The 24,109-nt window shown below is 37.9% G+C and overlaps 1 long non-coding RNA gene across 1 annotated transcript in view; it reads right to left on the reverse strand.

The window, feature by feature from the left end:
- Positions 1-16,980: 16,980 nt before the first annotated feature.
- Positions 16,981-24,109, reverse strand: part of LOC122790053 — a 526,580-nt gene continuing 519,451 nt past the window's right edge. Inside the window, exon 2 of the long non-coding RNA XR_006362911.1 lies at positions 16,981-17,054. This is a non-coding gene — a long non-coding RNA (uncharacterized LOC122790053). The remainder of the gene's footprint in view (positions 17,055-24,109) is intronic.

Consider the following 24,109-nt stretch of genomic DNA (forward strand, 5'->3'; position numbering starts at 1 on the left):
CAGAAAAAAGGAGGTCATTGTCCCACTGTACTCATCCCTCATTAGACCCATTATAGAATACAATGCCCCATTTGGTATGTACCTCTCAAGACATCTGCAACAACTGGAAAGGCCTCAGAAATACCTCACTAAAAGAATCACAGGACTAAAGCAGATGCCCTACGCTGACCGCCTTAAAAAACTCCAGCTATACTCTGTTGCATATCGTCTACTCAGAGGCGATCTCTGCTTAACATACAAGGCCATGTCAAACCCAGAGCTGTTGGACATGCTACACTTAAAGAAATCCCAATCCCTCAGAGCTACACGCTCCAGGGATCTAAACCTTGTCATCACAATAAACAAAACATGCTGGAGGGATAGGTTCCTGACCCAGAGACTCCCCAGACTCTGGAATAGATTGCCCATACATGTCAAGCAGAGTGCCTCTTTGGACCTCTTCAAGAGGAACCTTGACGATTGGATGGGAGAAAGGAAATTCACCCCAGGGATCACGTCAGTCGCCCTGCTAGACAGGGGTCCAGGAAAGTAAATAATGTGGGAAGAAATAGCCAGGGAATTGTTATGGCTAGGCTTGTATAGGCCCTAGGGCTGATAGCCTAGTACCAACCTATGAACAATCCTCGGATAAAGGTTTCATCTTTAATAAAATATTTGAGTGAAAAAAATTACTCAAAGTCGAACTTATTTGGGAAGTATGTAATTTATTTATTTATTTTTATTTATTGGTATAAATCAACTATGTTATAACCCCTTATCTGTAGTGGCCTGGGAGAAGAGCTACAAGATATACAGTATTGCATATACAACGTACATATGAAAATGCTGTACCTATCATTTAAGCAACAGGTAAATGTAGGGTGTTGTGTACTTTGTACAATATGAAACAGTGTTGAAAAATAAAAACATTTTCATACATATATTTCATATATATATATATATATATATATATATATATACACACACACACACACACACACACACACACACAAGCATGTGTGTGTGTGTATGCATAGATAGATAAATATATACAATATACAGTTCAAGACAGATTAGGACTTTCCAGTATGTATTACAGTTATATATATAATACACAGGACAAGACATATTCTGGAAATACAGTGTGCAATATTTTTGGCATAGAGAGACACAAGAACAAAACACCTAGGTTAGGATTTATAAATTGTGTAGAACAAGTGAAATAAAGAAAAATACTAAAACTAATACAATAATAATAATAATAATAATAATAATAATAATAATAATAATAATAATAATTATATATCACATTTTCTAGGGAAAAAAAGAAAAGAACAAAGTGGTTTGTGAATTTACCATAGTCAAGTTGGTATGCCAATGACTATTTGAAGACAGAAAGTTAGGGGGATGCAGCGAATTATGTAGAGGAGAGAAAGGAATTAATTCTGGGTAGATCAAGAGCATAACCACATGTCAATTAGGTTTTGTTTTTGTTGTGTTTTAAAAAGTTTTATACGCCTACTTGTCTTAGCGAGACAGAGTTGGAATTTTGAAACACAGATTGAGTAAAGTGAGTCCCCAGCAGGTATTTTTTTGACTTAGTTATAAGTAGCTGTTGTTTTACTGCAGATTTCAATGCTGTATTTAGGGAATTGTGTTTGATTGTGTCCTTTAGACGTGCACATTTGTGAACAAGGTTATGAACCGTCACTAATTGTGAGAGATGTAGGTGACATGATAGTTCCAACCAGTTCATTTGCTTGATACAGTGGTGTGTCCTACATGGTAGATTTGCAGTGAATTTAGCCGCCGTATTATAGCATTGTTCTAATGCGTTTCTCTGTAGTTTGTAAGTTGTGTAAAGTGGCAGCATACAGCAGTGGGTTGGAGGAGACAGACAGCTACAATGCATTCTCTTACACTGTCAGTCAAATAAGGTTTTACACAGTGGTGACAAGCAAGCTTTTGGCTGGTCTTTTGTTCTACTTGTGTCATATAATGGTCTAATTTTTAATTTTTTTCATTGGCTTGGTGTGGTTCACTAGTTCTGTGTTGGTATTAATGGAATATGCTATGGTAAAATATTGTTTTTATGTATTGAATAGTTGTGGAGTAAATAGAATTGCTTCTTTTTTTGTTTGTGATTATAAGCAACTGTCAGTCAGCCATGCTGCAAAAGATAAAAAAAAACAAAAAACAAACAAAAAAAATAAATAAATAAATAAACCTTGGGTTAAATCTGGTAGTTTTTCCAGGCTATGGTGAGAACAGGACAGGGTGGAGTTGTCTGCATACTGGACTATAGTGGTAAGTTTACTTGATTTGTGTAGAAAATATATGAAAATATTAAAAAGAAGAGGAACAAGGATAGACTCTTGGGTGATGTCTCTGGAAACAAGAAAGGAAGGTAGGGATTTCATTTTTCCATTTTACAGCTCAAGATCTATTATTAAAATAGCTTTGAAACCAAGAAAATGATAGTTTAGCAGGCTCAATGATCATGACTTTTTGTAGCAGATTTTAGTGGGACACTATATCAAAAGATTTAGATACATCTAGGAATAGGACAGATATCAGGTTGCCTGTGTTTCTATATAGGCTCATAGTGTTAGTAAAGTTAAGAAGGGCAGTAGTGGTGCTATAGTTGGGGAGAAATCCTTATTGAAATTAGGATAACAAATAGTCACATATGTGGAAAACTGGGATTAGATTACTCTCAAGTATTTTAGATAGAAGGGATAGAATTGCTATTGGCCTATAGCTTGATGTGTCAGTGGTGGGGTGTCCTTTCTGTAGAGACAGGATATAAAATTCTTTACACAAAGATGGCACATGGCATTCATTGATGAATCTGATGATTAGAAGAGAGATCGGATATGCTATGGCCTTGGCTGCAGTTTGTAGATATTCTGCTGGTAAGTATTTTTTGGACTAGAGCTGGAACTAGAAGTTTGAGAAGCTGCTTCTTAATGAAGGATACAGGAACAGGTAGGAAGGTGAGATTGTTGTCACCATTGTCTGCTTGTGGAGGTAGTACGAGAGAGCTGGGGTTATTGTGTTTGATTAGTGAGGCTACCGTCTTTATAAAGTGGACATTGAACTGATTAATTGTCCTTCCTCTGTGTTACTAGGAAAATATTTGTTTATGTGGAATGACCAGGACTTAAAAGGGAGCATTTTTGAAAGGTTTCTTTTTTTTGGGGGGGGGTCTACTCTTGACTGGTTCATTAACCAGCATAATATATTCAAATACACATTTGTGTTATGGATGGTATGTATTTTAAGAAATGTAGATTGTAATAGCAAAAATGGGTAATATTATGCATCACAGGCAGCAGTGTGTTAGATAAATTCATACAGTACTGATTAAGCAATCTCTACGAGAGCCAGGTCAGCCTTTCCAGGTTACAATATAATGATATACAAGTTATAAGGAAGGATTAAAGGGGAAGAAGTTAAGTAGGATGCACAATTTAGAAAAGGAGATAGCTTTACTGGCATGGGGTGAGAGTAGAGGATGGGGAGACAGAAGTAGAGATATATATCATATAAATAAATAGGTGGAGGTAAAAACCCAGGAAAGAATACCCAAGTGGCTACTAAGGCAGATGACCAGTAGAAACGTTGGTCTATCTTTTGTGTGTGCGTGGGGGGGGGGGCAGTCTAAGGAGCACAGAGGAGGTCGGGGGGGGGGGGTGGCTGGGGAATTCGAATGCTGTAGGGATAAATAATCCAGTAAGCAGATAATGGGTTTAAGCAAAATAAACAGGAAATGGAATTTACATATAGTTTGTCTTTAATAGTTGAAACTGTCAAAGATATCGGTAGAGAAGATACAAAACAAAAGATGAAGGCTGGTTGGAGTGGTTTGCATTCCAGGAGGTGAAGAATTGCAGCAGTTATACTGGAAAAAGAAGGCAGAGGTTAATGGTGAGAAGATAATGGGACAGGCACAAGTGTCAGGGAGTTAGCATGTGAAGGCACTCTTTAGGGCAGAGGAGTAGTTGTGGGATTATATTATGACCTAAATAGGGATAAAGTAGAGGAAATTACATGATGTGTAGAGGCAACAAAAAATTGAGGAGTCTAGCTAACATCATAAGGGCAGACTGCAACATGACTGTAGAAGCACAGCTGGATAGGATATATGGGCGGAGTTATTTAATTTTAATTGTCATAAAACTTTAAGGATGTGTATGAAAAGGATAACGGACATGGATGTGTGGACAGAAAAGAGGAGAGAAGGATTAGAGTGAGACACTTTGTGTTTAGTCAGCAGGAAGGTAAAGAAGTGAATAGGATACCTAACATTCTGGTGGAAAATGAAACCCTGTGTGAGGTGGGTGCAAAGGACATTCATGAAGGAGGAACATGAGACCATTCTTTAGTTTAATGGGTTAGAGGGATGGCAAGGAGTGTTTGGAGACAGGGCAATACAACCTACTTATTTCGGTAAATAGAGAGGCCCACTACAACAGGTGATCAATGAGGTGGGTACAACTTAATAAATCAAAGAAAGTGAAAGTAGTGATTAAAGAGTGTGATGGAAACTAGCCAGCTTGGAAGGTAAATGGGATGAGATATGGAGGATGGCAGAATAGGTAGAACAGGATAAAGGAATTAAAGGTATAGTTATGGCAGTAGAAATGGAAGTGAATGAAGAAGAGGAGGTTCAAATGCAGGATGAATTTATAAGTAGAGTGGATAAAATTAAAGTGATACAGGAGGAATTGGAGGAGTTAAATGAAGAGCAGATACAGGTGGAAGTTGAGTGGAGGGGACAAGTGGAAGAATAAGGGAGATTAGATGCACAGCTATTAGAGGACAGGCTCAAGGACTTAAGAGGAGAGGATGGAGAAACTGTCAAAGATATCGGTAGAGAAGATACAAAACAAAAGATGAAGGCTGGTTGGAGTGGTTTGCATTCCAGGAGGTGAAGAATTGCAGCAGTTATACTGGAAAAAGAAGGCAGAGGTTAATGGTGAGAAGATCATGGGACAGGCACAAGTGTCAGGGAGTTAGCATGTGAAGGCACTCTTTAGGGCAGAGGAGTAGTTGTGGGATTATATTATGACCTAAATAGGGATAAAGTAGAGGAAATTACATGATGTGTAGAGGCAACAAAAAAGTGAGGAGTCTAGCTAACATCATAAGGGCAGACTGCAACATGACTGTAGAAGCACAGCTGGATAGGATATATGGGGCGGAGTTATACAGGAGGAATTGGAGGAGTTAAATGAAGAGCAGATACAGGTGGAAGTTGAGTGGAGGGGACAAGTGGAAGAATAAGGGAGATTAGATGCACAGCTATTAGAGGACAGGCTCAAGGACTTAAGAGGTGAGGATGGAGAACAAAAACTAAATTAATGAAATAAAGGAGGCATTTTGGAACTATTATGAAAAACTTTATGCAAGGTGGGCTACATGGAGGGGCAAATCTGAAGAAAGTAGAAGGTCTAGGTTCAGTAGAGTGGGACGGAGACAAGTTGCATGAAGAATTTAGTGTAAGTGACACAATAACAGTTACACACATAAAAACAGGAACATCAAGGGATATGGACAGATTTCCGATTTATTACTATAAATTGGACGGATGATTAGTGGGGAAATATATGATGAATAAGTTTAGTAAAATAAGTGTGAAGGGAGAGATGGCAAAGTCAAAATGGTAGGCAGAGATGCTAGCATTTTACAAGGGTAAGGAGGCAGAAGGATGCAAAGTGCAGGCTAATTTCTTTATATAACAGTTATGCTAAAAAATATACTATACAATACAAGGTTTGATATCCTATTACTGAATGAAGCAGGAGAATCATGTATGGGTTTATAAAAGGTAGACCATCTATAGACCAATGGAGACTGATTCTGAAATTTATTAGGTGGTGGGAAAGAGAAAAAAATAATAGGGGTAGTAGTTATGGGGATTTTATTTTATGTGGAAATTTTGACATGTATTTTGGAGAAAGAAAAGGCTGTATAGAGTAATACGAGAGTAAATAAGAAGCCAAGTATGCAATTCAGTGCAAATGGAGGTTTGTCACTCAAAGTAAGTTTAAGCAGAGGAACTATCCATGAGGTTAGTTATTTTGGTATGGAGAACTGTGCCGATATTGACAGACAGCTATGTATTAAAGGGAAGGAGAACATTACAAACTTGTTTGTGGATGACTGTATGTGCCTTAGGATTATATAGAACTGATGTTTCCTTGGGTTTTAAAGCTTTTTGAAGAGTTTGGAATAACATTAGAACTGGTATGTCATCCTAAGAAATCAGTGGGAATAGGGACTGGAGTGAGAAGAAATAGAATGCAGAAGGTTTTACAGGGTTAAATGAAGGGCTTATGTATTTCGGGGTTAAGTTACATCCAATGGTATGAGAGGTCAGATGGAATAATTGGGAGGAGTTAAGAGATGTAATAAAAGTTATGGGTTTACTAGTAGGGTGTGTAATCTGAGTGGGAAAGCAGACATGGTGAGAGCATGGGTGATGGTATTGCCATGAGATATCTGTTAAGACATGTAAACCAGTGGTGGTATATGTCTTTGGGAGATACAGAAGGTGTGTGTGTATGTGTGTGTGTGATCTATATGGAGAGGAACAAAAGTAGAATATGTGAGTAAAGAATGACAGCGCAGGAAGAGGCAGGATAGTATCTTATACCAGAGTTTAGGAGCTATACACTGGCAGTGAACACAGCACAAAGGTTAAGAGATATGGAAAATTAAGACACTACAGGAAGAAAATATAGGAGGATAATGAAGAAAAAAGGAAATGCATTTAAAGAAATATAGAAAGCAAATGGATGAAATACAAGAGAAAGGAAGTAACACTCAGAGGAAAACAAGGAACCAGTGTTGGGCATGTGATAAATGGGCAGCCACTACAGCAATCATTCAGCAAAGTACTGAGGGATTTGGACCAAAGAAATATAAGACATACAGAATTGATGCAGGAAGAATGCAGGCGTAGATAGTATATATATCCATGGAGCAGATAATGTGATCATTTGCTCTGATCGTGAGGGAGATCGTATATATCCATGGAGCAGATAATATGATAATTTGCTCTGATCGTGAGGGAGATAGTATATATATCCATGGAGCAGATGATGTGATCATTTGCTCTGATCGTGAGGGAGATGGTATATATCCATGGAGCAGATAATGTGATCATTTGCTCTGATCGGGAGGGAGACAGTAAATATCCATGGAGCAGATAATGTGATCATTTGCTCTGATCGTAAGGGAGATCGTATATATCCATGGAGCAGATAATATGATAATTTGCTCTGATCGTGAGGGAGATAGTATATATATCCATGGAGCAGATGATGTGATCATTTGCTCTGATCATGAGGGAGATAGTATATATATCCATGGAGCAGGTGATGTGATCATTTGCTCTGATCGTGAGGGAGATAGTATATATATCCATGGAGCAGATGATGTGATCATTTGCTCTGATCGTGAGGGAGATAGTATATATATACATGGAGCAGGTGATGTGATCATTTGCTCTGATCATGAGGGAGATAGTATATATCCATGGAGCAGATCATGTGATCATTTGCTCTGATCATGAGGGAGATAGTATATATCCATGGAGCAGATGATGTGATCATTTGCTCTGATCGTGAGGGAGATAGTATATATCCATGGAGCAGATGGTGAGATCAATTGTTTGATCGCAAGGCACTGGTTGACATTTAGCAGAGTGATAAGGAGAGCAGATTTGAACAGCAAAGAGGAGAGTGGAGATTAAGAAAACCTAAATGAAGAGCGGTCTGCATGGGAAAGAAAAAGGAAGTAAAGACAGGGTGAATTTATAAAGACTTGGGACAGATTGAAGACATAGTCAGCTTATTAAATTAATGGAAGAAGAATAGAAGATAAATTAAAATAGGCTATGGGAGATGGATGAGACACAGAAAATGATGAACAGTTTAAAGGTATGAGGGCCAGTGAGAGCCCTTTGTACAGATGGTACAGGACTTCAAAGAGAGATTAGGAAATGGGAATGAGTGACAGAACCCAGAATGCTGGAGGTGTGCATAGTAGTCATTATTCATAACTGGTAGGGATGCAGAGTAGTGCAGAAGGAATGGCTGGAAGTGAAAGCATTATGGGGCAACCTATATAATACAGAAGTCAAAAAAGGATTATTATTACACCTTTTCAAAGTGGATGAAGAGCAGAGAGTGTAGGGAAAGGAAGAATGCAGGAAAATGCTAATAATGTCAGGAGCCACTTATGGCACTGGGGGCTTCTGGACTGCAGCACCTCAATTTTGATTGGTGAAAAGTATCTTTAAAACATTCTCAGCATTCTTAACTCATTATATCCGAGTGACTTCTTCAGGTGCATCTGCAGTTAACTCCTGCTGATGCTTCTGTGTGTCAAATATTGTTTGATCATATTTGCATCAATAATTCCAAAACCATGCTATGCACAAGGTTTTAAAATATTTCATCTGAAAGCTCAACCTCAAATACATTAATATTTAACTTCTCCCTAATGCAGGTAAATAGATATTAACTGTTCTTTTTATGTTATTAATTTATATAGGTAGAATTTTCACATTTTTATAAATATCTCAACAGCCAAGTAACAGACCAAACTCCTTTGCCTCATATGAAAGCTCTCAGCTAGATGAATAAAATGCTACAGACAGCATGTGGGCAACTTGAATGATTGCTGAGATATTTTAAGTTGTTTACAAAGTATTACAAATGTAATAATTACTGTTTTTACTGCGACTTACAGAATGTGATTTAACACCTAGAATCTAATGAATTCTACCATTATAAAACTAATTTGTGCTGAAGTGTTTGCCATTTATACTTCACAATCCCTATGGTTCCAGAAATATATTTGCTTGAAATGTGAGGTCATAATTTGATTCTGTCAAAAGGCGTAGTCTCCGCCCACTGGAAGTTACATTGCAGACTTCCTGAGCTCCAGTGGAGTAAATGAGTTAAAGTCTTCTTCTTCTTTTGGCTTTTCCCGGTTAGGGGTCGCCACAGCGGATCACTGTGCGCTCATGGAGTAAATGAGTTAAAGTATTTTAAAAATTAAATCACTTTCCTTTCTCAGGACTCATGCAGTACACAAATAATATAGTGTAAGCCGAGCATTCTGATTCTCTCTCTTTTGCTCTCAAAAAAAATAAAATAAAAAAAAGGTTTGCTCTGGTCAGCTTGTCTATTTTTAAAAGAATAAGACAGCTACACCTTGGAATGATACCGCCTCCTTTTGTTTTAAGAGAGTACAAATGGCACTGTTACAAGGGCTGGTTGGGCTGTAGGACAGCCCTTTCCTGTTTGGCCATTCACATCAGGTGGATGCCTGTGCCATCCTGACTTACAGGCAAAAGTGATATAAAAAAAAGATGTGCAATATGAATGCAGTGGCTAGATTGCTATGGGCACAGGAGTTTAAGTAAAAATATTTTTTTCCAATTATGTTCAATGAGGTTACTGCCATTCTGCCATCTCTGTCTGTAAGGAATTATGCATGTTGTTATTACTGTTACCTCAAAGTACAGGTCTGATGTCAGAGACTGACTTGATCCTGGTGCCACTTGTATGGTGTGGCATTATACACTGAGTTTTTTTTAAACATGTATAACTGACCACTAATTCAGTACTGCTTGAGAGCTTGTTGGAGGATCCATAGTTGCCTTTGATCAGTGAACCAAGTCAGAAAAAAGGATGCATAATTTGCAGGTCTGCTTTTGTATCTGATTTTATTATTCTAGTCCTTGCGATATTATTAGTCTCTGCCGGGTTATAGTCTGCATACTGACATGCACAAGTTTGATGCTGTGTTTCACCTGCACCTGACACTGAGTTTGTTTGCTTTATTGTTAGGAAGGTGGGTTAAGGAGGTGTTTTTGCAGGAAGCCAGACAATTCCATCATATTGCATTTGTTAGCCTCATGTGTTTGATTTAATCACTTGCATTTTTAACGAACTGCATTAAAGTGAAGTGCATTCCTCCTCAGCACATAGCAATATGTCTTTGAAGGACTGTAGTACAGAAGTAATTTTTTACAACAAGCCACAGAGTGAGGTGAGTAAGATATTTACCTGGGGACCTCTACTTTCAGCACTGCCCATTCTATCAGTATAGTGATTACTTTGTTCTGTTTGGAATGAGTTGTTTCCCACACATCAGTGTTCATTTCAGTTAGATACTTAAAAATCAAACTGTACATACTTGGTGGTGTAAACATCGGCTCTAAATTATTCTCACCGTTGATGCGACACTAACACCATATGTGCAAAAAATGTGGAAAGGGGTTAAAGATGGATGGATGGGCTTTGCTCTGCAACAAGAAAAGTGAATTTAGCAAATATGTATTAAAGCAGCACATTGGACTGTTTTGCTTGCAGGTTCCACTATTACCCAAGTGAATTTAAGTATCAGAAAATTCACTACAGAAGCAAACCTACATATTAACTATGCAACGTCTAGCTCATTCATTTTAATTACAAAAACTGAGGAGAATATTATTTTCTGTTTAAAATTCATAGGCTTGAATTAAATCACAGCAGTTCATTTCTTCTAGTTAACAATTTTATATTAAAAGTACTCCACATGGAACTTTTAATTATAAGGTGGCAGGGCGGTATGTCAGATTACTGTATAAATGTATGACCAGATATTCTATTAGATATGAAACAGGGGACATCTGCTGTTTTGAGATAGGATTAATGCAAGGAAGAGGATGCAACATTTTTTCTACTAGTAGATGTACAGGTACATCTGTCAGCATTATCCTATTGGACAGTACAGAAGAAAGTTTATGCCAAAAAAATGACTTGCTGTTATAAAGAACAGTGGTGATAATATGACTGCTCTGATATATCAGCTATAAGATATATTTTATCAATAATGGTCTAAATTACATGAATATTAATATAACAAAGATTTTAAGGTAGCCGCTGAACACAAGTTTGTATTTATGGCTTTATTTACAGGTTCCATAATACCCAATAACAAGATTTGATGTGCAGGAAACACCTAGATCAGTAATGGCCAACTGTTTTAATTGTTGAATGAAAACTTTTTTATTTGTAAATAAAGGATGAAATGCATCATTTTTCTGAGACAAAACAATTGGGTAGTAGGGTTTCATTGATCTGTGATAATTTATTTGTTAATATGTTTATGGCAGGCATATTTTAATGTTTGTGAAAATTATAAACAGAACTAGTATTTGCTTTTGTGCACTGTACTCTACATGTTACCTGGACAGCGTTATCTGATCAGTGATTAGGGTTCAGTATGAATATTTTCTATCAGCAGATTCTTCTGAAGCTGTACTATCAGCTAGATGCAAATATTACAAATGACACTATTTCTTATATCCTGCCTTAACTTTAACAGCCCATGTCCATGTCTGTGTTTTCCACTTTTCCTCTGCCCACAAACTTTACAGTTTGACCTTTTTTTCTGAGTGAGGTTACTATGCTACTGCAGTATCTGTTGTTGCTTCACTTTCTGGGTATGGAATTCTTCATTAGTCATTTCACAATACTCAATTTCATCTTTTTTTCTTACTCTCAGTTCTTTATCATTTCTAGTACGTCTATCACATCATTATTGATGTACTGGTCTTCTGCTTCCATTCTGACTTTACAAATCCTAGAATAATGTACTTTTACATGAATCCTCCATACTTCACAAATACCACAAGCCTGTCCTGGTTAATGATGGCTCTGGGACCTTTCCTTTTTGCACATTCAGTCTTTTTCTAGTATTCCTTACCTCTTATTTCAAGCCATTCATCTGCGGCCTTAAATTGCTTCTGTAGTGCTTTCCAAATCATTTACAAACATTTAGCCTTAGCACTTGCTCTCACTGGCACATGTAATATCTTCTCCTACAGCCATATACCCTTGCTGTCTCTTGCACAGAAGGCAATTTATCAATCAGAACAGAAGGGATATTTTGGTTCTAGACAAACATGAGTCGATAGGGACTGCAGCCATAGGCAGTTTAATCAACTGTTGTTTCCCAGTTTCATCCACCCATAGATTTTACTTTTAAAATTAGTCATGTAAGTATCTGGCTGTGTTTTTCATATGAGGCCACTGCTCCGAAGACTATACATCACCATGGCCATAGTTTCAGTACTGAAGGTCTATAACCTTATCTCTGATCACATTACTGTCACTGAACAACTGAGTCAGACAATACTTCCATATCTGGCACTTTTTACAGTTTCAGACAATCTGCTTGTGCTTATGATGCACTGAAATATGAACGGACATTTATTTATTTATTTATTTCCATAGGTTGACCACGATAGTCTACTGGGCAAAAAAAATGTTCTATAGAGTCCCATGGAAAAAACTTCCACAATAAGTACTTGCAATTATACATAGTAGACATAGGCACATCTAAAGGTACCAAGTGCCAAGTTCAGGTCCATCCATTTCATGAGTCATGGAGAATCAGCTAAGACTGAATATTTGGAAATAATTTGGAAAGCCTACAGAAACAATTTCATGCCACAAATGAAAAGCTTTAAGTAGGAAACAAAGTATACTACAATTGAATGTGCAAAGAAGTAAAGGCCCAGAACCATCACTGACTGGGTTGGACTTGTGGTATTTGTAAGGCGTGGTTGGATTTGTGGGCACAGAAGAAGGGGAAGAACAGAAACAATTTTTCTCATGCTGTGCAGTAACAGAGACCTGGTTCAAGGCTCCTGAGAGCACCCCTGTGCTACCAGGTTACAATGCATTTCACACCTTTTGGCCCCCAAATGTGAACCAAAGCCCTAAGGGATAAGATGACCAACCCCCAAAGGCAGAGGTGTATCCATCTTCATAAAAGATACACACACCTCCAGACTTGTTGCCCAACATAATGCATTAGAATTACTTCAGGTACAGTTATCACTGGACAAAACTGCAGTCCATGTTGTAGCCTGCTACAGACCCCCCACAATGTCCCAGGACTCCCACTCTGCATTCCTGGACACTCTGGAAAACATCAAGGTCCAGTCTAATACCCTTATACTGGGAGACTTTAACTACCCCTCCATTCGTTGGAACTACGACTCCTGCTCCAACTCTTCTGCCCAACATTTCCTGGATTTCTTCAACTCCAATGCATTGGACCAACTCATTTTCACCCCCACTAGGGGAAATAACATTCTTGACCGAGTCATTACAAACATGGGGGAACTTCTACTCTACTCCTATGATAAACCCCTCCCTAGTTAGATCTGACCACAAGTTAATCACCATTGATATCCAAATCCCACCCCTACCCCCGAAAAAGGAAACCACAGCGAAAAACGTCTCCAAAGCTAATTTTGAGCTTCTAAGGGCAGAAGTGGTAAGCTTCACATCATCCATTGAAATGGGGAATGGGAGTATGGCTGCTGAACCATACATGAAGGCACTGTATGAGCACTTTCACAATTGCATAGATAGGGCCATACAAAACAGTGCAGGTTGTAAGAGGTTCTTCTTGTAAAAAATATTCTTTAAAGAAGAATAGCAGCTATCACATTTATTGTTTCCTGGAGTTTTGCTGTATTTTTTCTGTAGTCTGTAGTTCTAAAACCTGTAAGTTCCTGACTATAATCTCCTTAATAAAAACATAATGCCTTATCTTTAATTGGTCTCTTTAGAATGGACGGTAATGAATTTACTGACAATGTCAATGACCCCAAAATGCTATATGAAGCCATCTTGGAATAAAACCACTAAATACCATCTTAGCTGCTCAGTCATCTTTGTGTATTCCACTGGGAAGTAAAGCATGAGGATAAGATGGGTGGAAATCTGAAATGATTTTACACCAAAAGATTTTACTGGTTTGATTACTGAAATGACATTTAAATACTGAGTGCTTATTTTGTGGATATTATGGTTTATTTAGGTTGTTCCGGTGAGTTTGTAGTAATACTCATAAGCCTTGTTCATTTAGGAAGCTTTCTATGCCAGTGCTCAAAGTCAAGTAATATCTGAATGTATGACTGTTAAATGAGATCGTTATGACAGATTGGATAGTGAGCAGAATCAACTCATTCAAGCCTAGAGTGACTTTTTTGGATACTTGCAGTTAACATCCATAGCACGTACTTCTCAACTGTCAAGATTTCTGCCTCATATGTTTGTCTGTTCTTCATAAAATGTATGGTTTTCTGTCAATCATTGAAGATTGAAGTTACTATATATTGACATACATTTGATTTTCAGACTTCATTTCCTTTGGAAAAATGCATGCAGACACCAATCCTGTTATTATAGCAACTTTCTATATTTATAAGTGGAATACTAAAAATCTGTCCCTATTCTTGGGCCTCTGCTCCTTCAGATTTCTTGTGCTAAGAGGTTAAGAGGGGGGTCTATATTACATCATCAAACGATCACATTGTCGAATGGCATTTAATTGCAAATGGTGTTCATCGAACCTACCCCACTCCCCCACTAATTATATATACCTGCTCCAAGATCGCACTACAGTGAGGAAGGGGCAAAGTTTCTGATCCCTACTGTAATGCAATCTCAGTCAGAATGGTTCGACAAATGGCATGTTCGATAAAATGCTCTCTGAAATGCAGTTCAGTGATGTAATCCATCACCCATCCATCCTCAGCCTCTTTTTCCCATTTTTACACATGAGATCAGGGTGTCAACTTCAACAGTAGCAATCATCTTGAGTCTTTCAATGAAATAATAGGGACCTGTTGAGAGGTATGTCATAATACCTTATGGCACTGAGAACTTTTTTCGATTTGGCTTAGTGGCAAGTGACTTGCCAACTAGTAACAGGCAGTATACGGAAGGACAGAGTTATTAACAAAATAATAGTAAGATTATTAATCTATGAAGTCTTGAATTAGAGAAATTAATCATTTATTGCCACTTATTCAGAATCTGCGGTGGTACAGCAGTAGCATTGTTGCCTCACAGCAAGAGATTCTCCTGTTCGATTCTCGGCTGGAGTGCCTTCTGTGTGGAGTCTGCATGTCCTCCCCATGGTCGAGTGGCCTCTGAAAGACATGGGTGAATGGGCATGCCTTCGCTAAAGGTTGGATGTCAGGCTGGCAACTCGGCACCATAAAAAAATATCGAATGCCAATCATTAGCGGACGGGAGTTCCCCTGTGGCGACCCCTAACTGGGAAAAGCCGAAAAGACAAAAATAAAATTGCCAGTTATTCACATTTTCGCATTTATGTTCATATTTTCATAAGTGAAAGACCTACGTGCTGTTGAGGGATATGGTTTGAAACTCCACGGTGGGAGATAATAAAATTATTTCTTAATGCCCATTTATATCACCCACTTCTGGAGATATTGCTTGCTGTTTGTTAGTAGTTATGAAAATAGGTAATATGCCCATAAGTTCTTAATACTTCAAAAAACAAGCGATTTACAAACTATTACATGGCATCAGGTGAAAACTGATATTTTTGATGAATTGTCATTGAAGTTAATTAATTGCATATACAATGTAACAGAATGCACTACTGAAATTTAGACAGTAACTTTCCAGTGCTAAGTGGTAGTTGTTAGATCCCGTTTGGTAATCATTTGAAAGGTGTGGACCCACATGGGCAACTCCTGTACTATGGAGACTAAATGGCCAAAATAAATGGACTTACATATATGAAGTCTGAGACTGTCTTATCCTGGAATATTCCTTTTTATCTGAGATATGGTGATCTTGGAGTTGGTATACATAAGTTCAGTAGTGTGGGTAGCTTGCCCCCACATTAGGGGATTGGGGGGCATGATCCCCTGCAAAAGAAAGGTGTTTAAAGGAGAAGAGCGGTGTTCTAGATGTGCTCTTCTCCTAGATTTTGTTTATTTTCATTGTGTCCACACGTTATAAGTGCTGATATTTCAATAGGGAAGTCCATCATTCTTTTTGAAGCATGCTTTGAATATAGATGGGAATAACACCTCTATATCCATTTGTGTATTATTTAAATAAAGCAAGGTTGAATGTGCCTGCACAAACCAATCAAACTTTGTAGTACTCAATCCCATGTTTAATCTACCAAATTTTATCCTAAGCAATTGGAAAAATAGCCATCATGTGCTTCTTGTTAGTCAAGTCATTAATTGAAAATGAGGAATTCTAACATTGCTGTTGGGGAAGAGAATACTTCTTATGTACCATGGACTGACTACATTGTTATGCTTTGCTTAATTAACACTCTGCTATAAATTGTGCTCTACTTTTGCCTGTAGTTGTTGATTGTCTGTAGGGCTCCCCATTTATGGGTATTTAATAAGAGTTACATTTCATTTAACCTTAAAACATGTGAGGAACCACAGACAAAAATTCATCTTATCCTTAATGCAGGTGACATAACATCTAAATGTTACATATTGCCTACTCAGAGGTGCTCTCTGCCTAACATACAAAGCTGTGTCAAACCCATAGCTGTTGGACATGCTCCACTTAAAGAAATCCCAATCCCTCTAAGCTACATGCTCTAGGGACCTAAACTTTGTCACCACGATAAACAGAACATGCTGGAGGGAAAGATTCCTGTCCCAGAGACTTCCCATACCCTGGAACAAACTACCTATCTATATCAAACAAAGCTCCTCATTAACACTCTTCAAAAATAATCTTGATGATTGGATGGGAAATATGAAATTCACCGTGGGGATCACCTCTGTGGCTCTGCTCAACAGAGGCACAGGAAAATAATTTTCTCGGGTGGCGAAAGCCAGGGTACCTTTTTGGCTAGGCTTATATAGGCCCTAGGGCCAATAGGCTAGTACCTACCTATTAACCTATAAATATGCACCTAGTGAGTGACTACCAAGAGTCAGACATACTACTATATAACACACAGCACATTTGAAAGATTAAATATTGGATAGTTCCTTTCTGTATCAGGTGCATGTTTCAGGAATTCCCAATTATAGCTGGCAGCACTATAACACTGTTGCCAGTGAGGATGAATACTGAAACTGATTTGAAAAGCAAAAAATGGAAATATAAAAGTACATCACTTACAGTCTCGTCTAAGAAAATCCCACAGCTTTTTCCTTTCCAGTGAAAAAACAACCAGTATTTCTTCCAAGTCTGCCAAGAAATAATAAAATACAGTGTAATTAACTACAAGAAAGAATGATGTGAATTTATTGAATGCTTTGTTAATTATGAAAAATGTTATTAAAAATAAAATCATACAAGTACAAAGAAACCAGTTCATCTCATGGAGGCATTTGTCTTTAACTAGGTTCAGGTATGTATATAGCAGAACTAATTTGTTTTCAAATGAATTTACAATCTGGAGCAATATTTCTGCTAAATTAGTAGATGACAGACCTTAATATTAGGTGGTTGAACAGAAATTTCAGTCAAGCACCCACACACACACTGAAGGATTTCTAAGGAAGAGTTGTGCCATAAGTTTCTGGTCTGGGCAGAAAGTGCTGCAGACTAAAACAGTATGAATACTAGTTTCTGAACATCCTTTGTAGATAATTGGTTGTTTTACATAATTAATTTAGTGCTGTTAAAGTCAGACTACTAATGGATCAGCTTTCCCTCCCTCCTTTTCTTGTATTGCAGGCCCAGCATTTAATTTTAATATTAATAATGAAGTAAGTTTACTAATCTGTGGACCAATTTAAAAATAAATCTTGGCAAAAAGTACCTTATAGACTCATGTCAGTGTCTGAGTACAGAAGGAACTAATAAAGCCAGCTGAATTTGTAAGATTGGATTGTAAGCCCAAGTGTTTGAAAATGACAAAATAGCAACAGATATGAGATGAATTTGTGAGACTGTAGACATGAGGGAGAACTTGCTGGTCTTTATTCTCTAGCAGCTTTTGAACAATGCAGGGAAAGAAGTTTTGGCAAAATCTGCTTAATAATAAGCAGTTTATTTTCATCTGGAGTAAAGTTACAATTAGGAACTTTGATTTCTACTCTGCTGACCGACTCTGTCTGAAGTTTGCTCTTGCCACTGTAGTAAGTTTAGGCTGTTTTTAGGAGGATAGCTTATCGTATCATATTTTTAAAGAACTTTTTCAATGTGAATTTTGTTTAATGAAGTTCTCTTCACTTTTCTTGCAGGTTGGTAGGTGAGAAACCACTTTTAAGCACTGCCATCTTAGAGTCAATATTTTGCTTTACTTGAAATAATGTCTTTCACTACGAGTTGATGATTGGCAATCTTCAGAAGCACTAACTCCTCGAATACAAGTCCCTGAAAAAACATCCCCCAAAACACAGTTTTCAGCTTTTTTGCAGGGGTAAGCTACCCCATAGGTAATATAATTAACTCCACTGTCACATTGTCAGGGAGAGAGTAAATACTGTGAAAAAGCACTTAGTGGCTACATGATTTTCTGACAATGCCTGTCAGTGGAGATACTGACATTATCTGGTAATCAACCTTTGGATGTTAAGCCTCAGGGAGTTGAGATTCATCCACCATAAGTGCAGCTGAAATAATGCAGCCACCAGAGACTTCATTTGCTTGCTCCTGTACTCTGTTTCACTCTATCTGGTGTTTGCTCTTATCAGGGTAAAATAAACCAATTCCTGGGAGTGTCTGTAAAGAGAGCTTGTTATAGTTTTTTTTTTCTTTTTTCTGTGGCTTATGCCTGTAATTTTAAACCTCTTTTAGTGACATTATTTTTTACTGCTGTCATTAGACCCTAGTATCTCCTTTTAAGCTCCAATCTTCATGAGTGGTAGCATATCTGTGAAGATGCATAGATGTGAATATAAATACACTGTCCTGCATATTATGTGGTAACTTAGTCCCTTTTGTGCATTATGCTATATCATTATAATACCAGCCTTTCTCAGAGTATTAAAACATGGAGCAATTTAACAACCATGCCAAGAAAGATGTCTTAAGAAATAAACAATTAAATTCAGTGCCTGTGACACATTCAAAAATAATGATGCATTTATGAATAATATTAAATGCCTAAAGTGTAAACAGTTAAAAAACATTGCACAATATTACCAGAAAAACCAGAACCAGTTATGTTGACATTGAATATATTTTTTCAAATATTCCCAAGTCATTGACTGAACCTTTTGCAGATTGGCGGCACAAACTACAATTACTTAGTAGGGTTCCAGGTACATCATATATAAATAAAACTAAGGCAAATAATTATACAAGGAACCACAATACTCTAAGTGCTAGGAAAATAACATTGTGTACTTAATGATTACACAAAATACACCAGATTACATACATAGCTTGCTCAGTGCTAACTATAAACAAGCTTATCATGTATTGGAATCCAATGAAATAATTCTAATAAAATGGATAAGGTATGCCGACCTGAAACGTATAGGTACAAAAGTTGCAGTACAACGAGGAAAAGAAAACAGAAGGAAAGCAAAGTTCAGGAAATTAAAAAAAAAAAAAAGATAGAGAGAAAGTAAGTGCTAAAGATTACACAGAATATTTCTGAGCAACAGACCCCAAAAATTAGAGAGTTCTAAACTGAATGTTATTGCCAAGATGTGAATAGAAACTCAGAGAGGTTAAACACATCTGCAGAAAAGAAGAACAAAAGAAAATGCATTAATTACTTATCTGAAATGAAAGACAAAAATGCCCAAAAAAAGAAAAACACACACCAAACCCCGTCGTGTAGACGGATAAAGTCCTGACTGTGCCCCAAATGACCCATGATTCACTAGCAGCCGGACACTAGAGGGACTGGGTAGGGAAAGCAGGGTTTAAGCAAGCAATACTGGTTCACCTATCCTGGGAAGAGGGAGGTAAGCCCAGGCCTCTTTGCAATAACAACAGTTAAGAACCGGGTGAGCTCCTCACAGCAAGTGCTTTACCACTTGGTCAGGAAGTTGCAAATGCAAGGAAGTATGCATGCACCTCCCACAGACAGCTGCAGTAGTGCTTGCAAGAGAGGCAGTGGGTGTGGGCACAATTGGAGGCAGCAGTACAATCCTACATCAGTATCAGCATCCATAATCTCACAGCAATGGCTAAGATATGTCCAGCAGACCTGATGAGAAAGGAAAGGAGCTGGTAGTATCTAATGGTCATCTGCAGAGAAGGAAAGGGAGGAGAAGACTGCACATTTTTCTTACTGAAAATTAATACAAGTTTTTATCAGGGAAACCAAAAAGCACAATGGACAAAAATCAATAAAAGCCTGTTACTCATAAACCAAAAGAGAGTTCATTTGTAGAGCCCGACAATAAACCATGTTTATTGATGATGTTCATATTCTTAACATGTTTTCACCATTTCTCCAACCCCCCCTCATCAGCAATGTTCTGCCCATTTGCCCCAGCTCCCAGTCTAATACTTCTGAGTCCAGATCTACCTGTCTGCTACAGCTTGACTTTAATTTCTTTCCATCAAAAGCTATTTAATTCTTTTTTTCTAAACCTGACCTCTAATAATTTAGTATTTCAACAGCAGTTTCACCTAGATTATTTATGAATGTCATTATCTGTAAGGCGGCTTACTTTCCAACTCACATATTTAATATTTACTGGAATACTGTAAAGTAAATGGAAACCTTATCTCTCTGAATCCCCTTTCAAAGCATACCATTCAAATGTATAGTGAATTCTATGGATAAATTGCACATGTATCCTTAACAGCATAATTCTATATAAAGTAATCTATGAATTCTTACCCAGATCCAGTCTAACAAGATTTTTAGACCAGACGACCAATCTACTGCTCCAAAGATATTTGAAGATAAATACAGACGCAGACACCTATCTATGATAAATTTCAGATTAAAAATAAGATCACAAAGGGGGTGGTATTTGAAAGTAAGACATTTATTCAGGTGGAAATTAAGCAAATAGATATTCAAGTGGTAGACCATCTATAAAGTGAAGGATTTAGTGCAGAAACCCCAATACAGGCAATGTCGCAACACGATGAGCCAATGAGTACCCAGACAGAGGAGCAGCCGACAGTGCAAGATGTATCTGAAGAAGATATGCTAGAGGTCAATGTTCTGGAACCTTCTGTAGGATACAGGCATGAAAGTCCATTTAGAATTGCACAAGGGAAAGAGTAAGAAAAAACAATCAAAAATGATGTCCTCAGTCCATAAAAAAATGATCCAAGGGAAGGCCTACTTAATTTATTAGAGATGAATAGACATATTAATACTGATAAAAGAAATAGATTACAGAAATTAAATAAGACCCAGCATCTTAAAGGCTGGTAAAACAGATGAACAACAGTAATTGGAACTGTTAAGAGAAATTCATGTGTTATAACAAAAATAAAAGGAATACAAATAACAGATGAAGTGTTATCACAAAACATACAGAAACGAGAAAGGAAGGGAAAAGGCAGAATGCTACAATAGAAGCAGTGAATAGAGGAAACTGTAAAGCAACTAAAATAAGTATCACTCATAGAAGAATACAGAAAGGGAAACGGAGCATTAAACATCTCAGTAAGGTAGATGTGGTAAAAGCAACACACAATACTAAAACAGTTCAGGAGTTACCAAAATCAATAGAAACACCACCACAAAATAAAAAAATAAGTACATTTTTCTCAGAGCTAGGTCCAGCACTAGACAACCTAGCCAGTTGTCTAGGGTTCACTGGCTTGGGGGCCCTAGGGGCTACCACAACATTTAAGTTATAATTAAAAACAATTTTTTTTAAGGACACACACTGTTTTCATCTTTAGTATGACATACACACGCACAACAAAGCACAAGATTTAAACACACATTGGAGCTTCACTTTTACAAGAGTATGTCGGACTGCAGAATGAATTGTTGTTGCTTTCCACTAGAGAATGAATCTCAGTGCTCCATTATATCGGAACTTCACTCTCCATTCTCAAACACAAGTTGGACTGCTTACTACAAGAATGAGTTCGATCAGAAAATGGCTGCTTTCCTTTATAAACGAAGTGCTGCCAGCAAATGGTGTGTCTGTGTGTGTGTGTGTGTGTGTGTGTGTGTGTGTGTGTGTGTGTGTGTGTGTGTGTGTGAAATGCCCTAGTTAATGATGACATGTTAATTCACTTGCTCAGGCTCAAACCCTGTACATTTGCTACAGGGGACAACAGCCTTAATCCTCTACATCAAACTACCAGACTTGGTTAATTCCATCTTTTATTGGTCCATACATTTTGTTTCACTGCTTAACTCATTACATCCAAGTGATGCCTCCAGGTGCATCTGCAGTTAACTCCTACTGATGCCACTAGGCATCAAATATTGCTTGTTTATATTTGTATCAATGATTCCAAAACCATGATATGTACAAGGTTTTAAATGATTTCATCTTAAAGCTTACACAATAGCAAATGTAACTGCATTAATATTTAACTTCTGTCTAATGCAGGTAAATAGATATTAACTGTCACTTTTATGATATTAATTTATAATAGATATAATTTTCAAATTTTTCTAAATATCTCAACAAACAAGTAATACAGACATGACTCCTTAGCCTCATATGAAAGCACTCAGATGAATAAAATGATGCTGACAGTATGTGTGTAACTTAAGTGGCTGCTGAGATATTGTAAGCTGTTTGCAAAATATAACAATGTAATATTTACTGTTTACTGTGACTTATAAAATTCAGTTTAAGACCTATAACCTAAAGAATAGCTTGTGCTGAAGAGTTTGCCATTTATACTTCTTTAATAATCCCTATGGTTCCAGAGATATGAGCATTTGATTCAAGTGTGAGGACATAATTTGATTCTGTGAAAAGGCTTAGGCTCCACCCACCGGAAGTTACGGTGCAAACTTCCTGAGCTCCATTGGAGTGAATGAGTTAATAGAAATAATCTTCAAAACTGCTGGGGTGCATTTTAAAGTAATAGGTTCATAGGTAGGTACTAGGCTATTGGCCCAAGGGCCTAAGTAAGCCTAGCCAACAAGGTTCCCTGGCTTACGCCACCTAAGAAAGCTATTTTCCTGTGCCCCGTTCGAGCAGAACCACCAAAGTGATCCCCGGGGTATATTTCCTATTTCCCATCCACTTATCAAGATTTTTCTTGAAGAGTGCTAATGAGGAACGTTGCTTGACATAGATGGGTATCTTGTTCCAGAGTATGGGAAGTCTCTGGGACAGGAATCTATCACTCCAGCATGTCCTGTTTATTGTGGTGACAAGGTTTAGGTCTCTAGAGAGTGTAGCTTGGAGGCATTGGGATTTCTTTAGGTGTAGCATGTCCAACAGCACTGGGTTTGACATAACTTTATATGTTAGGCAGAGATCACTATGGAGTAGGCAATATGCTATGGAGTAAAGCCGGAGTTTTGTTAAGACAGTTAGTGTAGGGCATCTGTTTGACAGTAATCCTCTTTGTGAGGTACTTCTGTGGCCTTTCCAGCTGCTGCAGATGTCTTGTGAGGTACATTCCAAAAGGAGTGTTGCACTCTATAATGGGTCTAGTGAGTGTCAAGTAGAGGGGAACAATGACCTCTTTTTTCCTAGATGAGAACCCTTTTGTGATGAGGAGTGCCATGTAGAAGGATTTCCTGACTACTGTGGCGATGTGATTATCAAAGGAGAGACTACTGTCCACCTGGGTCCCCAGGTCACTTATCACACATTTGGCATTAAGTAGACTGCCACCTATGTGGTAGTTCATGGGTACAGAGTTTTTAATAAAGGGGATGACAATGCACTTTTTGGCATTGAGCTTGAGGCCATTGTTCTGACACCAGGCATCTGTCTCAGTGAGGCCCTTCTGTAGGATGTCCACATAATTTGGGGACACAACTATGGCTCCTAGTTTTCAGTCATCTGCGAACGTAGTTAGCCAAAGGTCTTCTGTGTTAGCCTGTACTCCAGAGAAGTAGATACCAAATAGGAGAGGTCCCAGGATTGAACCCTGTGGTACTCCAGTTGTCACTGGTTTGAAGCCATATTTGGAGTCTGCAACTTTTACAGTGTGGGTTCTGTCAGTGAGCCAATTGACAACCCATCTTGTGATGTAGGGATTTATACCTAGTCTAGTGAGTTTAGCTATAATTCCAGAATGGATGATGGTGTCAAAAGCCTTGGCGAGGCCAAGATAGGCTGTGCGAACCACCTTACCCTTATCAATAGCTTTGGTGACTGCCTCAAAGAAGTCGATCAGGTTCAGGAGGCATGATCTGCCTTTCACAAACCCGAACTGGGTGG

Source organism: Protopterus annectens, chromosome 15.part0 (assembly GCF_019279795.1).
Source record: "Protopterus annectens isolate FY-2018-M chromosome 15.part0, PAN1.0, whole genome shotgun sequence".
NCBI lineage: Eukaryota > Metazoa > Chordata > Ceratodontiformes > Protopteridae > Protopterus > Protopterus annectens.